The following is a 17,261-nucleotide window of genomic DNA, read 5'->3' as shown; positions in this document are numbered from 1 at the left end:
GATCTTCAGAGAATTTTTTTTCATTTCTGATATTCTATGGTCGAAAGATTTCTGTGGCTCTGGTTTATACCATACCGCTTAAGTTTTGTTTTGTTTTGTTTTTTAACAGCTTTATTGGGATATAGTTTGAATACCATACAATTCACCCACTTAAAGTATACAGTGCAATGGATTTGATATATTCACAAATATGTGCAACCGTCACCATAGCCAATTTTAGAATGTTATCAAAATCCCAAAAGTAACCTCACAATGCTTTAGCTATTACCTCCTTAATTCCTAGCTCCCCCCCAACCCTAGTCAATCACTAATCTACTTTCTAAATCTATAAATTTCCTCGTTCTGGACATTTCTCATGAATCATATATTATGTAAACTTTTATGAGTGACTTCTTTCATTTAGCATTTTTCAAAATTCATGTTGTAGCATGTATCAGTACTTTATTTTTTATGGCTGAATAATATTCCATTTTATAGATATACTATACTTTGGTTAACCATTCTTTAGTTAATGGCCATTTGGGTTGTTTCCAACTTTTGGCTATTAGAAATTCCACCTACCAAAACCAAGCCATGCAGAACAGGAAGCCTAACCAGAGAAATAACAAGCAAGAAGATGGAAGCTGCAATCAAAAACCTCCCAACAGAGAAAATACCAGGACAGATGGCTTTATGGATGAATTCTTCCAAACATTTGACAAAAAAATTAATGCCAAACTTTCTTAAACTCTTCCAAAATCTAAGAGAAGGGAACGTGTCCAAAGTCATTTTACAAGGCCAGCATTACCCTCATACAAACCCAGATAAGGACACTATAAGAAAAATTACAGACTGTATACTTGATCAACAAAGATGCAGAAATCCTTAACAAAATACCAGCAAGCCGAATTCAGCAGAACATTAAAAGGATCATACATCATGATAAAATGAGATTTATTCTTGGGATGCAAGGATAGTTCAACATATGCAAATCAATCAATGTGAAACACCCATTAACCAAATAAATGAAGACTAAAAATCATATCATCCCAATTGCAGAAAACCATTTGACAAAATTCAACATCCTTTCATGGTAAAATATATATATATTAAGTGTAGAAGGAATGTACCTCAACATAATAAAGGCCATACGTGACAAGCCCACAGCTAGCATCATAATAATGAAAAGCTTCCTTTAAGATTAGGAACAAGACAAGGATGCCCACTTCTATTCAGCATAGTCCTGGAAGTCCTAGCCAGATCAGTTAGGCAAGAGAAAGAAATAAAAGACATCCAAGTTAGAAAGTGAGGAGTTAAGTTGTCTCTTTTTGCAGATTACATGATCTTACATATAGAAAACCCTAAAGATTCCACCAGTAAAACCATTAGAACTAATCAACAAATCGGTAAAATTGCAGGATATAAGATCAACATATAAAAATCAGTTGTATTTCTCTACTATCAACAAACTATCTGAAAAATAAAAAACACAATTCCACTCACAGTAGCACCAAAAACTATAAAATACTTAGGAATAAATTTAACGAAGGAGGTGAAAGATCTGTACATTGAAAATTATAAGAGATTGATGAAAAAATTGAAGACAAATGAGAAGGTACCCTGTGTTCATGTGTTGGAAGAATGAATATTGTTAAAATGTTCGTACCACCCAAAGTGACTTATAGATCCAGTGCAATCTTTATCAAAACTCCACTGGCATTTTTCACATAAATAGAAAAAAAACCCCTAAATTCGTAATGGAACCACGAAAGACTCAAATAGCCAAACCAATCTGAGAAAAAAAGAACAAAGCTAGAGTCATCACACTTTCTGATTTCAAATTGTATTACAAAACTATAGTAATCTCAACTGACCCATGTTAAAGTTTGACGATTCTTCCTTTCACCTGCTCAAATCTGCAACTTAGCCCCTCTCAGAATTTTTTTATTTTTCATTTTAGCTATTGGATTTTTAAACTCCAGAACTTTAACTTCTTTTTTTATAATTTAAATCTCTTTATTGACAGTCTCTATTTGGGACATAACTCTCATACTTTATCATCACTCTTATACTTTAGTTCATTAGACATGATTTTCTTTCATTTTTAAAATATTTGAAATAGCTGGTTTAATGCCTTTGTTTACTAAGTGTGATCTCTGGGCTTCCTCATGGAAAAGAAATGTACCCCTTTGCTATTTGCTTCTCCACAGTTGACCCCCTTCAGCAATATGCCTGCTTATGTTTCCTCTTCAGATCTTCAGACAGGTGTTCTTCATATTTTGTCCGAAGTGTGTCTGTTTGGAAGTTGGCCTTTAGAAGGCTTATACCAACATCCTATAAGTAGAAGCCACAGGGCAGTTTTTAACAAATCTTATTGCCTTTTTTTTTTTTTTTTAAAAAAAAAAAAAAAAGGCCTTTCTCTTCTAAATGGAATGATTTTATGATGTGAAACAGATCTGTATTCTAAACCCGGTAGTGTCATGTTTCACTGTGTGACCTTAAGTGAATTATTTACCTTTATCAAACCTCAGTTTTCTTGTCCTTAAAAGGGAGGAAATGATAATAAGGGATTTGATGTGAGAATTAAAGGAGAGAGTGCTGATAAAGTGCCTAGGCAATATCTGGCATATGAGCTGGGCTTCGGAAATGTCAGCCCACTTTTCTTCGTGTAGCTTTAAAGGCTTTGGAAAGGAATTGAACTAGTTGGTAATTATTTGGCTGCTGCATTTGAAGGCAGTAAAACCAACATCTGAATTATCTGGGTTGATAAGATTATCTAGATCACTGCTAAATCTCCTTGCCACTTTGTAGTGGGGAGACTGAGACACCTAACTCCCAAATATAATCTTCCAAAAAGCAATCCTTACAGAGTAACTCTGAAAGACTCTTTGTGCTAGCAAACAATACCCAGAGTGTGCCTTCCAGATAGACAATATGGTGAGGCAGCACACTAATCTTCCCAAATCCTAGTTCATGTCTTCCGGACCTTGCAGAGGGGAGATGAGTGGAAACAATTGATCCACTGAGAATCACAGGCTGACCTCCAACTCAAATCTACCTGGGTGAGTAAATTTGGATAGAGAACAAGTGCTTTGGCCCCAGCCAAAGGTTGTTTCCTGTTCCCTGACTGAGGCTGTCTGAAGTTCAGTTATGAACTCTGAAAGTAAGACTGCCACTGGAAAAGACGTTAGAAGTGCCCACTCAGTCAGGACGTAGTTAATAATCACACAGGAACCAACTTCCTCCCACTTTGAGGAAAGGAGGAGTTTGGCAGATGGCCATGCCCAGGCTGCCAGCTCTTGATCCTTTGAGGACCTCAGCCATGTACCTGTGCCAGGAGGCTGGCAGCTGAGGGTCAGATGGAGGGCCTCAGGAAATCTTGGCCATGAATGAATTTGCTTCTCACTGTTTTCTGAAAAGCTTCAAAAATATAAAACTCTTTTTTTTACGCTTCAAATCTCCTTTGTTATTATAAAAATACCCGTGGCCTCCTTCACTATTCTGTCTTCTTTTTCTTGATTGTCATTTTTGCAGTTGTAATTTGTTGAGTGTTACTATGTGCCAGGCGTTCCTGCTTAGTGCACAGTACCTCACTGAACATTCAAACAGTTCTAGTTACCATAGTTACTCCTTACTAGGTCAAGTTGGTTGAGAGTCTGCCCAGGGTTGAGAGGGGCAGTAGATTTCCAGGTATTTGTGATTTTCTGTGCTTGCAGGCAAAGTGGGTGCTGACAGCATCTTTTCATATGTCCATTAGCCATCTGTATGTTCTCTTTGGATAAATGTCTATTCAGGTCCTCTGCTTATTTTTAATTGAATTCGTTTAGTTGTTTGTTTGTTTTTTGATATTAAATTGTATAAGTTCCTTATATTTTTTGGATCTTACCCTTTTATTGGATGTATCATTGGCAAATGTCTTCTCCCATTTAGTAGGTTGTCTTTTCATTCTGTTGATGACTTCCTTCACTGTGCAAAACCTTTTTAGTTTAATGTAGTCCCATTTGTTTTCTTTTGTTTCCCTCGCCTAAGGAGACGTATCCAAAAAAACATTACTAAGAGTGGTGTCAAAGAGATTACTGCCTATGTTTTGTTCTGGAAATTTTATAGTTTTGGGTCTTACATTTAAGTCTTTAAGCCATTTTGAGTTTATTTTTGTATATGATACAGTTTTTCCAGTTTTTCTAACACCACTATTGAAGAGACTGTCTTTACCCCATTGTGTATTCTTGCCTCTTTCGTCATAGATTAATTGACCATATAGGCTTGGGTTTATGGCTGGGATCCCTATTCTGTTCCATTAGTCTATGTATCTGCTTTTATGCTAGAACCATGCTGTTTTGATTACTATAGCCTTGTAGTATATAGTTTGATTTCAAGTAGCATGATTCTTCCAATTTTGTTCTTAAGATTGCATTGGATATTTGGGGTCTTTTGTGGTTCTGTTTATAAATTTTAGGATTGTTTGTTCTAGTTCTCTGATGCCATTGGTATTTTGATAGGGTTTGCATTGAGTCTGCAGGTTGCTTTGGTAGTATGGACATTTTAAGGATGTTAGTTCTTCCTATCTATAAGCACAGAATATCCATTTTTAACTCCTTCGATTTCTTTATTCAAGGTTTTATAGTTTTCTAAGTACAGGGCTTTTACTTCCTTGGTTAAATTTATTTCTAGGAATTTTGTTCTTTTTGATGCAATTGTAAATGGAATTGTTTTCTTAATTTCTCTTTTCTATAGTTCATTATTGGTATTTAAAAATGCAACTAGTGAATGAATATTAACTTTGTATCTTGCTTTACTGAATTCATTTATTAGTTCTAACAATTTATAGCTGGATCTTTAGGGTCCTCTCTATAATATAATATCATCTGTAAATAATGACACTTTTATTTATTCCTTTCCATTTCAGATGCCTTTATTTCTTGTCTGATTGCCGGGGCTAGGACTTCTGACACTGTGTTGAATAAAAGTGATGAAAGTGGACATCCTTGTCTTGTTCCTGATCTTAAAGAAAAAGCTTTCAACTTTTCACCCTTGAGTATGATGTTAGCTGTGGGTTTGTCATATATAGTCTTTATTATGTTGAAGTACCTTCCTTCTATCTCCACTTTGCTGAGAGTTTTTATTTTTTTTAATCATAAACGAATGTTGGATTTCGTCCAGTGCTTTTATTTACTGATACGATCATATGATTTTTATCCTTCATTTTGTTTATGTGGTGTATCATGTTAATTGATTTGTGGATATTGAACCAACCTTCCATTCTATCAATAAAACCCACTTGATTATGGTGTATGATCTTTTTAATGTATTTCTGGATTCAGTTTTCTAATATTGAGGATTTTTGCATCCATATTCATCAGGAATATTCCCCTGAAGTTTTCTTCTTTTGTAGTGTCTTCATCTGCCATTAGGATCAAATTAACGCTGGCCTTGTAAAATGGGTTCGAGAGCTTTCAGTGTACTTCAATTATTTTTTAGTAGTTTGAGAAGAATAGGTGTTAATTCTAATTTGAATGTTTGGTAAAATTTGCCTGTGAAGCCATCTGGTCCAGGGCATTTATTTCTTGGAAGTTTTTTAATTTCATTTCATTAGTAGTTATTGGTCAGTTCAGATTTTCTCTTTCTTCCTGTTCAGTCTTAGAAGTTTGTATATTTCTAGGAATTTATCCATTTCTTCCAGGTTGTCCAATTTGTTGGCATATAATTGTTTATAATATATATTTTAAATCCTTTGTATTTCTGTGATGTCAATTGTCACTTCTTCCTTTCATTTCTGATTTTACTTATTTGAGTCCTCTTTCTTTTTTTCTTCAGTCTTGCTAAAGATTTAGCAATTTTGTTTATCTTTTCAAAAACAAAAGTTCTTAGTTTTATTGAGCTTTTCTATTGTTTTTTTTTTTCTTTTAGACTCTATTTTATTTATTTCCACTCTGATCTTTATTATTTCCTTCCTTCTATCACTTTGGGTTTTGTTCTTCTTTTTCTTAATTCTTTTAGGTGTAAGGTTAGATTGCATATTTGAAATTTTTCTTGTTTCTTGAAGTAAACCTATATTGCTATGCATTTTCCTCTTAGAACTGCTTTGGCTGTGTTGCATAGATTTTGTGTGTGTGTTAGTAGCATTATTATTGACAGTATTGACAGTATTATTATTATTGTGTGTGTTTTTTCATTTTCATTTGTTTCTAGGTATATTTTTCTTTCTTGAACTTGTTAACCCATTTATTGTTTAGTAGCATTTTATGTAGCTTCTACGTGTTTGTGTGTTTTTTTTCTTCTTATAATTAATTTCTAGGTTCATACCAATGTGATTTGTGAAGATGCTTGATATGATTTCAATCCTCTCAAATTTATTGTTTTGTAGCCTAACATGTGGTCTGTCCTGGAAAATATTCCATATACAGTTTAATGTATATTCTGCTGCTTTTGTGTGAAATGTCCTGACAATAGCAATTAAGTTCACCTGGTCTAATATATCATTTCAGGCCACTGTTTCCATGTTGATTTTCTGTCTGGAAATTTTATCCATTTATGTCAGTGGGGTGTTAAAAGTCCTCTACTATGACTGTATTACTGTTGATCTCTTCTTTTATGTCCATCAGTATTTGCTTTATATATTTAGATGCCCCTACATTGAGTGCATAGATGTTTACAAAAGTATACCCTCTTGTTGAATTAATCCCATATCATTATGAAATGCCCTTCTTCATCTCTTGTTACATCCCTTGTTTAAAGTCTATTTTGTCCATTTGCATATCTTTTTTCATTCACTTATTTTCAGTCTCTGTGTGTCTTTTGATCTGAAATGGGTCTCTTGTAGGCAGCATATATCTGGATCTTGTTGTTTTTTTTTTTTTTTCCCCCAATTCGGTCATCCTATATCTTTGATTTGAGCATTCAGTCCTTTTACATTTAAAGTAATTATTTATAGGCATGTAGTTATTGCCATTTTATTGTTTTCTGATTGCTTTTGTTGTTCTCTGTTCTTATTCTCTTGCTCTTTTCTCTTGTATGGTGATGACTTTCCATAGTGTTATATTTGCATTTTTTCTCTTTATTTCTGGTATATCTTTAAGAAATTTTTGGTTTGTGGTTACCATGTGCTTCCTAAATACCAAGCTAGGTTTACAGCAGTCTGTTTTAAGCTGATGGTTGCTTAAGTTTGAAGACATTCTAAAGTCACTACAATTTTTACTCACTCTCTCCTCCACATTTATGTTTTTGTCATTTGTTTTTACTTTTTTTGTGTGTGTTTATGTGTATCCCTTAATTGTAATTACACACGATCTTGCTACTTTCGTCTTTTAACTTTTGTATTAGCTTTACAGTTGGCTAATCCACTGCTTTTACTGTGTTTACATTTGTCAGAATTTCTATATCTTCTTATTCATAGTTTGTTTTTTTTTGTTTGTTTGTTTGTTTTTCTTGAAGAAGTCCCTTTAGCATTTCTTGTAATGCTGGCTTAGTGGTGATGTACTCCTTTAACTTTTCCTGGTCTGGGAAACTTTTTTTTTTTTTCAATTGACATTCAATATTATATTAGTTTCAGGTGATTAGACATTCATATAATTTACCATGTGCTCACCCCAATAAGTCTAGTATTATCTGGGAAACTCTCTCTCTTTCGATTCTAAAGGATAGCCTTGCTGAGTAGAATCACCTTGGTTGTAGGTCTTTACTTTTCATCACTTTGAATATTTTTTCCAATCTCTTCTGGCCTGCAAAGTTTCTGCTGAGAAATCAACTTTATAGTCTATGTGAGCTCCCTTGTAGGTAACTAACTGCTTTTCTCCTGTTGCTTTTAAGATTCTCTCTTTGTCTTTAAGCTTTGGTATTTCGGTATGATGTGTCTTGATGTGGGCCTCTTTGGGTTCATCTTGTTTGGGACTCTCTGCCCTTCCTGGTCTTGTATGCGTTTTCCTTCACAAGGTTAGTCATTATTTCTTCAAATACATTTTCAATTCCTCACTCTCTTCTTCTGGTACACTATGATGCAATTATTGGTGTGCTGGATGTAGTCCCGGAGATCGCATAAACTATCCTCATTTTTTTCTGTTCCAATTGGGTGTTTTCCGCTCCCATTGACTTGAAGCATTGGATTCATTTCTCTGCTTCATCTAATCTACTGTTGATTCCCTCTAATGTATTCTTCATTTCAGTTATTGTATTCTTCATTTCTGACTAGTTCTTTTTTATGTTTCCTATCTCTGCGGAATTTCTCACTGAGTTCATCTATTCTTCCCCTGAGTTCATCTATTCTTCCTCTAAGTTCATTTTGCATCCTTATAACCAGTGTTTTAAACTCTGTGTCAGATATATTGCTTGCCTCCATTACATTTAGTTCTTTATCTGGAATTTTGTTATTTCATGTGGGACGTGTATCTTTGTCTCCCCGTTTTGGCTGCCTCCCTGTGTTTGTTTCTGTATATTAGGTAAGGTGCTATGTTTCCCGGTCTTGACAGAGTACCCTTATGTAGAAGGTGTCCTGTGGGTCCTAGTAGTGTAGTCTCCCTGGTCACCTGAGCAAGGTGCTCCAGGGTTGTCCCCTGTATGAGTTGTGTGTGCCTTTCCTGTTGTAATTCAGCCTTGGCGCTATTGGAACATAAGTGGGTGGGGTTGACCCTCGGGCTGACTGGCTGTGCAGGCTGGCTATGACTACAGTGGACGAGATGTTGTGCTAAGGCTGAGTAGGAGTCGTTTCAGTGAGTCTCTGGTGCCAACTGATCCACTCTTCATGTGTGTCATTTGTGGAATATACTGGATGGTGCTCTGGTGTGGTCTGAAGCCAGCCACTGGGTGAGTAGGTTCTGGAACATCTTGAGAGGGTCTTTAGTACAGGCCAAGGTTAGCCACTGCTTGTGCCAGGCTTGGGGCCTCTTGGTAGGAGCTACAAAGTGATCTGTGGTTGGTTGCCACGTGTACTGGGGCTTGGTGGTGCATGGGAGTGGCTATGCTATGAACTGAAGCCAGCTGCCACTTGCTTAGGATCCTTTGGTGGCACCACGATGTGAGCTGAGGCCAGCTGCCATGTGTACCAGGCTCGTAATTGCTTAGCTGAGCTATGTTCCAGGTCAAGACTGGCCATTGCTTATGTCAGGCTTGAGACCACCTGATTGGTGTTACAATGTAAGATGAAACTGGTCACCATTTTTACTGGGCTTGGGGACACTTAGCAAGAGCTCCAGGGTACACAGTTATAGGCTGCTCCTTTTGCGGGGTCAGATTGTGGACCTTTGAGAGAGTTTGGGAAAGTTTGCAATGCAAGCTGAGGCAGGCTGCTTGTGTGGAGTAACCACTAGAAGAGACTAAGCTGGCCATTTGGGTGGGGTAGCATCAGAAAATCAACAAGGTGGGCAAAAGGTGTTAACCAGATAAAAGGAGAGCTCATATTTGGTTCTCTCCCCCTCCCCACACTGAGCTGGCTGGATGGGAAGAGATTTTAACAAAGGAACAATGGCACCTATCAGCCCTTCTGTCCCCAGAGAGATTTGCCCCTCCAGTTTGCCCTGAAGTTAGTCAATTTAGTTCTAACCCTGTATGTCTCTGGCACTTTATGAGCTCCTGCCCCTGTGCTGAAGCTTAGAACAAGTGACTTTGTGAGCAAGTGAGTCCGTGACAGTCTTTTTAAGAGAAGCGCCTCAGTCTCTAGCAGCCCTTTTCCTTTCTCAGGCACAATCCCTGCTAGTTTTCACAGCCTGATGTTATGGGGACTCCTCTTTCTGGTACTGATGCCCTGGGTTGTGGAGGCCAGTGTGGGACTGGAACCCCTTGCTCCTCAGGGGACCTTCCAGCTGAGCTGTCCCTCCCAATTTTTAACTACCACACTGTGGGTGTGGGACCTGTCTCTGTCCCTCCTACCAGTCTTATTATGGCTTCTTCTTTATAACTTTAGTTATATATAACTTTAGTTCTTTATAACTTTACCTACTCCACCACCTTGATCGAAAGTCCAGAAATGTTCATTTTAAATATCTGGAGCCAATCTTTAAAAAAATTCTGTAAACTAATGAGATTAGCCATTAAACAAGAAAAATCAGGAGGCCAGAACAACACAAACCATGAATTAAACTTGCTTATACTTTAATGTCGCCAAAAAGCATCTTTACAGCAGCCTTTCCCTATATTGTTAAATACATTGTTTCTTTTTCTTTTGTAGTACAAAAGCTGAAGTTACCAGTTTCATCCAGTTGTGTCAGCCAGTGCATTTCTGGCAATTTGTAAGGAAGTGACAGTTGGCCCAATTCATTAAAATGATTAATTCACCTCTTGGCACCTAATGACTGGCAGGAAATAAAACAGGAACCTTCATTTTGCCTTGCCTCTGGATGTCAGGAGAATAACTTTTCATGTGCTGTGGGTTTTACACACCCACCCACCACCCACCCCACCCTCCCCCTTGGAGTAATTACCAAAAGCTGATTTCTGATGGAGATTTCACAGGCTTTCTATTGAATGCCCTTTTCTTTTAAAAAAAAAAAAATCACAGCACATTAGCTCTTGCATATGGGTGCTCGACTGAGAGAAATGGCCAATTTCCCCCAATACTGCTGGTCCACTGCCCACTAAACCCTGCTGTAGGTACTGACATGCTTGAGGATAAGAAGAAACTAAAAGAAAGATGAACAGGGAACAGGTCTCTGCCTATAAGGCCTCCTTTTGACACGTTATGTATTATCTCAAGAGTTTTCCAGGTGAAACATACTTGCAAAGGATGAGAGTAGGCCAAGGCCCCTTTATTATTAGCTGAGTTTGGCGCAGACCACTGGAGAGGTACGCCCGAGGGCGTGGCACCAAGTGAACTCCTTTGCCTACACAAGGCAGGCACACCCTGGGCACTTCTTTATTTTCCGTAGACTAGTGTTTCCAAAACTAGCTGTTTCTTGAGAAAGTTGAATGTTTTTTAAAATATAAATTCCTAGGCCCTTCCCGAGGCTTAATTTTCAGAATGGGGCCTGGGAAGTTTGTGTAAATATCCTTAGGTGATTGTGATGTAACCAATTATTTAGAAAATATTATCCTGAGATTTAGTCTAGATCCAACTTGCTTTCAAAGGGGATGGGGCAGGGAAGAGAGAGGACCCTCTTTCCAGGAAAGGGGAGATACTCAACCCCACAGTATGCAGAATGAGAGTCTGTAAGAACAGTAGAGCTGGTGAGGCCTTCTGCCAAGAGGGGGGCTGTCCCATCCTTCCTGTGCTCCAGTCACATAAAAGGAAAGAGAGTAGGGAGTCGGAGAGAAACATGTCTGGGCCTTGCCCTGAGCAGGAACAGCCCCTGGCCCTGGTTTACCTTCCAAAGACCATCTCCTCCAAGGGCTCTGCTTATTAGCTTACCACGGCGAAAATGCTACTTTTTGTACTGCACACCAGTTTTAGGAAGTTTAGCCATGAGGATAGAGGGTTAAGGAGTACCTAGTATTCATTTAGAGTAGTGTTTTCTAATGTGTGATATAGACACCATGGTGTAACACTAGGTAATGTCAGGCCATCTCCTAAGCTGTATGGGGTAGAGGCAGCCTATGTGGATAGGCCAGGGCAATGTAGGGAAGAGGGGTTTGGGGAGAAATGGCCTACAGGATTTCCTTTTTCTAGACATTGGTGCCTCTTTCTCAACCCAATTAGGATGCTAGAAACATTCTTTGAACCTCATTTGTCCATTAAATCAACCAACAGTTATATAAATTGCTTTTTGTTATTGAATGACCTGGTTACCAACTCAACTCTGACCCTCACTAAACAGAGTCAGGAAAACACTTAGAAGTACCTTCCTTGCATCTCTTCTCTTCATCACGTTTAAACAGGATTGCGGTTGTGTGCATAGGTAAGGCAATGTGCCATTCCTTTGCAGAAACTAACGAATAACCGGACACACTCAGAAAAATATATTCTGAATATATTGCAAAAAATATTGCCCCTGATGGCTTCTCTATATACAAAAATTTGTTGAACAAAAATCACTTATATCATGATTCTCAATCTCTATCAGCAAAGGTACAGTTAAGTGGATATAATTTGCCTTTTCTGTATACAAATTTGGATTGAGATTCAAGATAAAAATCCTATCAACAGAAAACTCCATCTTTATGCTACACTTGAAGATGCTAAACTGAACATTCCTAAGGAACTATGGACAGTTCACTTATTCTCCTTGAGGAATTTTTTTTTTCAGTATGAATTCTGTAAACCATTTATAGTGACTGCATTGTATTTTTAATTAAAATTAACAATCTAAATGTTAATATTATTTGGTGGGCTCGCTTTTATAGCTTCCTTGTATTTATATGGCAAATAATATAGATTTTCCTATTTAAAGAAGTTATAAAAGTTTTCTTTCTAAACAAAATTTTATTAGATCAAAAGTTTTACTTAAAAAGAGAAATTAAAATTTTAATGAAGGTATTTCGTGTTTACAGGGAAACTCAAGATGATAGTGAATGAATGATAGTGCAAGAATCACTTCTCCCTGTGGTCCTCCCTGGAGAAAGATACAATGACTCAGAACCAGTGGTGGCCGATGAAAAGTTAAGATACTCAGCATCAGTGGAAACCACAGAGATGTTCGAGGACTTAAGATCTTCTGGGAAAGATAAGGTAAGGCAGACAACACATAAAATCCGTACATAGCAGTTCTACAAATAATGTTTTGTTCAACGTTGGTTATAATGTTGAGATGCTGTAGGAACTTGTTGATATCAATTAGCCAATGGTAAAACTGGTTTCATTCATTATACATCATTTTGCTTAATGTCACAGAACCTATTGATGATATTGAGTACTTAATGTACATATTTTTTGTTTCTAAAACCCGTATAGAACATAAGTAAATGACCTTTGCTACACTGCATTTGGCAATAGTGGGTTCCATGCTATAAATTCCCTAAACCATTTCTTATATGATGCATGCTGCTTTGAGGTCATCCTTCCCTACTGCTAGCATATAGCATCCATGCCAAGAGCACTGTTCCTCACTTTCTCTTGTTTGCTCACTATCCTAGTGGATTTGACGTTGTAGGCTTATTTGGTGGGCTTGCGGGTTCTGTTGCACAGGAAACGCTATCATCCTAGAGAGAAGCAGTTATTAGAGGATAAAGACAATTATGCAACAAGTTTTTAAGTATCCTTTATTGAAATGAGAGGCTAAGTAAGAATTTATTACCTCTCATCCCCAATTCTCCACCTTAAATCATCCCAGCTCTGCCCATAAGTCTTTGTGAAATCATTTATTTCCAATTCTTCTTATGTGTCTCAGGGGCCATAATAGAGTTCAAAGGCCTAGATGTCCTTTTTATTTCATCTCTCCCAAGGCAATGCAGCACAGTAACAAGAGAATAACCTTTTAAGTCTGATGGGCCTGGGTTTGAATCCTGACTCATCATTCGATGACCATGCAAAGATATATGATCTCTCTGAATCCAGAATCTTCATCTGCATTGGGAAGATAACAATATCTTCCTAATTAGGCTGTCGTGAGGATTAAATGAAATAAAATATATCAAGAGCTTATTAGCACAGTACCTGGCACATATTGAATAACTAATACATGCTGACTTTTATTAATACTACTAAAAGGTATAGATACCTTCTCTTTTCTGCCATCTAGTCTATTTTTCATTCTTAACAATTTCTTTTGTTGTTTGCCAAATAACAATAATACATATAAAAATCCTCTTAAATATATTTTAAAGATACATATATGATCCACATTATATGTGTAAGCACAAATGCAGAGAAAAATACTATATATTCAGGTCAATTGAACTTTTTCCAGATTTTATTCTTCACTGGTCAGATGATTCAAATTTTGGAAACTGAGAAAAACTGCCTTTTCATTTAGTTTTTACAAAACATAATTTGAATATTTGCCTTGGAAGGAAATTGATGATTACACAAGGATTTGGTATAGTATTCAATGAAAAGGATCACATATAAAATTTGTAGTAATAGCCCAGAATGATCCTGAGCTTGAACAATTATGCACAATTATTAGAAACTTATATGTAGGGGTTTGTGAAGTACTAAATTTTGGTGAAATAAATTCAGTACAACAAAACTGGGGCAGGGCCCACCCTTCAGAATTATAGCATGTAAGTAAAGCTCTCGATCTTTGATTTTGTTTGTTTTGTTTCGAGGTTTATGTTAGCTTTTGGCTTTATCTCCAGTCACAGCCCATGGCCTTCCCTTTACTCTCTGATGTGAGGAAGATTGGCCAAGAGAACACATGCACAATTTCTTTATGCTTTCTTGTTTTCTGTTCATTTTCTTAAAAAATAATTTATTTTTCAATTACAGTTGACATACAATATTATATTAGTTTCAGGTGTACAACATAGTGACTAGACATTTATATAACTTAAGTGATCACCTCCTTAAGTCTAATACCCATCTGACACCATACGTAGTTATTACAATATTATTGACTATATTCCCTACGCTATACTTTACATCCCCAGGACTATTTTGTAACTACCAATTTGTACTTCTTAATCCCTTCACCTTATTCACCCATTCCCCCAACCTCCTTCCCATCTGGCAACCATCAATTTGTTCTCTGTATCTATGAATTTGTTTTGTTTGTTCTTTATTTTCCACATATAAGTGAAATCATATGGTATTTGTCTTTCTCTTTCTGACTTATTTCACTTAGCATAATACCCTCTAGGTCCATTTAAATTGTCACAAATGGTAAGATTTCAGCCTTTTTTATTGCTAGGCTAAGTAACATTGCATTGCATGTATACTACCACATCTTCTTTATCCACTTGTCTATCCGTGGACACTTAGTTCGCTTCCATATCTTGGCTGTTGTAAAAAATGCTACGTGAACATAATAGTGCATATATCTTTTCAAATTGGTGTTTTGAGTTTCTTAGGATAAATACCCAGAAATTAAAATGCTATGTCATATGGTAATTCTATTTTTAATTTTTTAGGAACCTCCATAATGTCTGTACCAATTTACAATCCCACCAACAGTGCACTAGGGTTCCCTTTTCTCTACATCCTTACCAACATTCATTGTTGATGTTTGTTGATTTATTTATAAAAGCCATTCTGACCAGTGTGAGGTGATATCTCATAGTGGTTTTAAGTTGCATTTCCATCATGGTTAGTGATGTTGAACATCTTTTCATATGTCTATTGGCCCTCTGGATGTCCTCTTTGGAGAAATGTCAATTTAGATAATCTGACCTTTTTTAAATTGAATTATTTTTTTTGATGTTAAGTTGTATCCATTCCTTATATGTTTTGAATATTAACCCCTTATCATATGTGTCATTGGCAAATATTTTGTCGCATTCAGATTTGTCTTTTTGTTTTGTTGATGGTGTCCTTTGCTGTGAAAATCTTTAGTTTGATGTAGTCCCATTTAGTTATTTTTTCTTTTGTTTTCCTTGCTCAAGGAGATATATCTAAAAAATAATATTGCTAAGAACAATGTCAAAGAGTTTACTGCCTGCATTTTCTTCTAGAAGTTATATGGTTTTAGGTCTTACATTTATGTCTTTAAACCATTTTGAGTTTCCTCTTGTATATTCATTTTTTTTTCTTCTTTTTTCGCATGTGTCTATCCAGCTTTCCCAGCACCATTTACTGAAAAGGCTGTCTTTACCCCATTGTATATTCTTGCCTCCTTTGTCATAGATTAATTGACCATATAGGTGTGAGTTTGTCTATAGGCTCTGTTTTTTTCTTCCTTCCTCCTCTTTCTCTTTGCAAAATGATTTTACCAGAATGACTTTCAAACAGAAAGGAAAAAGTCAAATACATTTATGGTAGGTTTATCTAACTTGGATGATTTCCATAAATAAATGCTTACATGACCTTTAGAGAAGGAAAAAATAATTCAGTACCCCCATAAGATGGTAAAAATGTCGTCTGTTTCAGATCAGTATTTGATAGTTTGTTTTCTCATACACAAACGGGAAAAAGTATTAATTAATATCTTATTTTTCCCCAACTTTTTTTCAACTTTTCATTGAGAAATTACTGAGATTTAACATTTATAATCACCTTGGAAATAACTGACTTCTCACTAATTTACTCAAGAACTTAACAAGTTTCAAAGATAAAGAAACAACACTTTATTATAAACTTATAAAATAATTAAATATTACACATATATTTTGACTTTTCTCTATAACCCATGGTTTTATTCAACACTTTTCCTCAGAATTATTATCACTTACTCAGAGAAGCAAGTGAGAACACATAACAATAAGCTATTAAGTAATAAATTAATTTTCCATAAAATAAAATGATAATTATATAAAGTACAAATAACTTGCAGTTTTTCAGAGGGCAAGGAGATGGTGATGTAGAACTCTTTTTTTCTGATAAAATGACCACTACTCTAGGCCAAGACAAGTAGGTTGAGAAAATAGTCTAATGATTTCTCGGAGACTTGGGAATGCATGATTTTAATTAGAATGGGAACCAAGGATGCTCTAAATTTAACAAACCACTGTCTAGTTGGTTGTGCTGAGCCAGCAAATCCATTTGAATTGAGACTTTTTAAAGCACTAAAATTGGGTTACATTCATCAAAGAAATTGAATACAGTAGAATTATATAAATATGTCTTTTATAACCATGACTCAAAAAATTACAGAAGGACACAGTCTTGTAAGTTACTTTGGTTTTGGCAAAATAGTGCAGTGTTTTTCCAATTGAGAACAATTTTAAGCTCATTAGTGCCAACCAACAACTGGCTTTTGAAGACTGAAAATATCATCTGAGACTGTAAAATACTCTTATTCATTGAAGGGTCTTGGCATATTATGATTTATTAATATTAGCATAGTAGGAAGACAGATGGAGTTTTCTATTGCCACTGTGACTTTTTTGCTTGTTAACTAAATTCTAGGGCAAATTTAAACATATCAGTTGGTAGGAAAAAAACCACAAGTGGCCTTTAATTTCCTAAGCAGCTCTGATAATATGTAGGGAGCATTACAAATGATGTTCCTTCTGTTAACACACTGCTATTTAACTCCTTAGATTTTTACTCAAGGATCCCGTCTACTTGTTCAGCTAGCACCAAAAGTTCCGAGGTCCATATAATGTGTCGGGCATATTTGCCTTTCTTAGGAGTTTTCCCCCGAGGGTGTGAATTTCAATTAAATGGAGATCTTAAATAGTCCATGTTGCTCTGTTTTCAGAATATGCCTTGGAACACTTTTCAAGTTGTGAATTTTAGTCTTGGAGACTTTCTATAAGCAGAATATACTTTTAACAAAATAATAAAAACAATGCACGCACACTAAATAAACATAACATGAAGCTTG

The sequence above is a fragment of the Pteropus medius genome, unplaced genomic scaffold, assembly GCF_902729225.1.
Source record: "Pteropus medius unplaced genomic scaffold, Ma_sr-lr_union100, whole genome shotgun sequence".
Lineage (NCBI taxonomy): Eukaryota > Metazoa > Chordata > Mammalia > Chiroptera > Pteropodidae > Pteropus > Pteropus medius.
Note: the sequence above shows the minus strand (reverse complement) of the source record.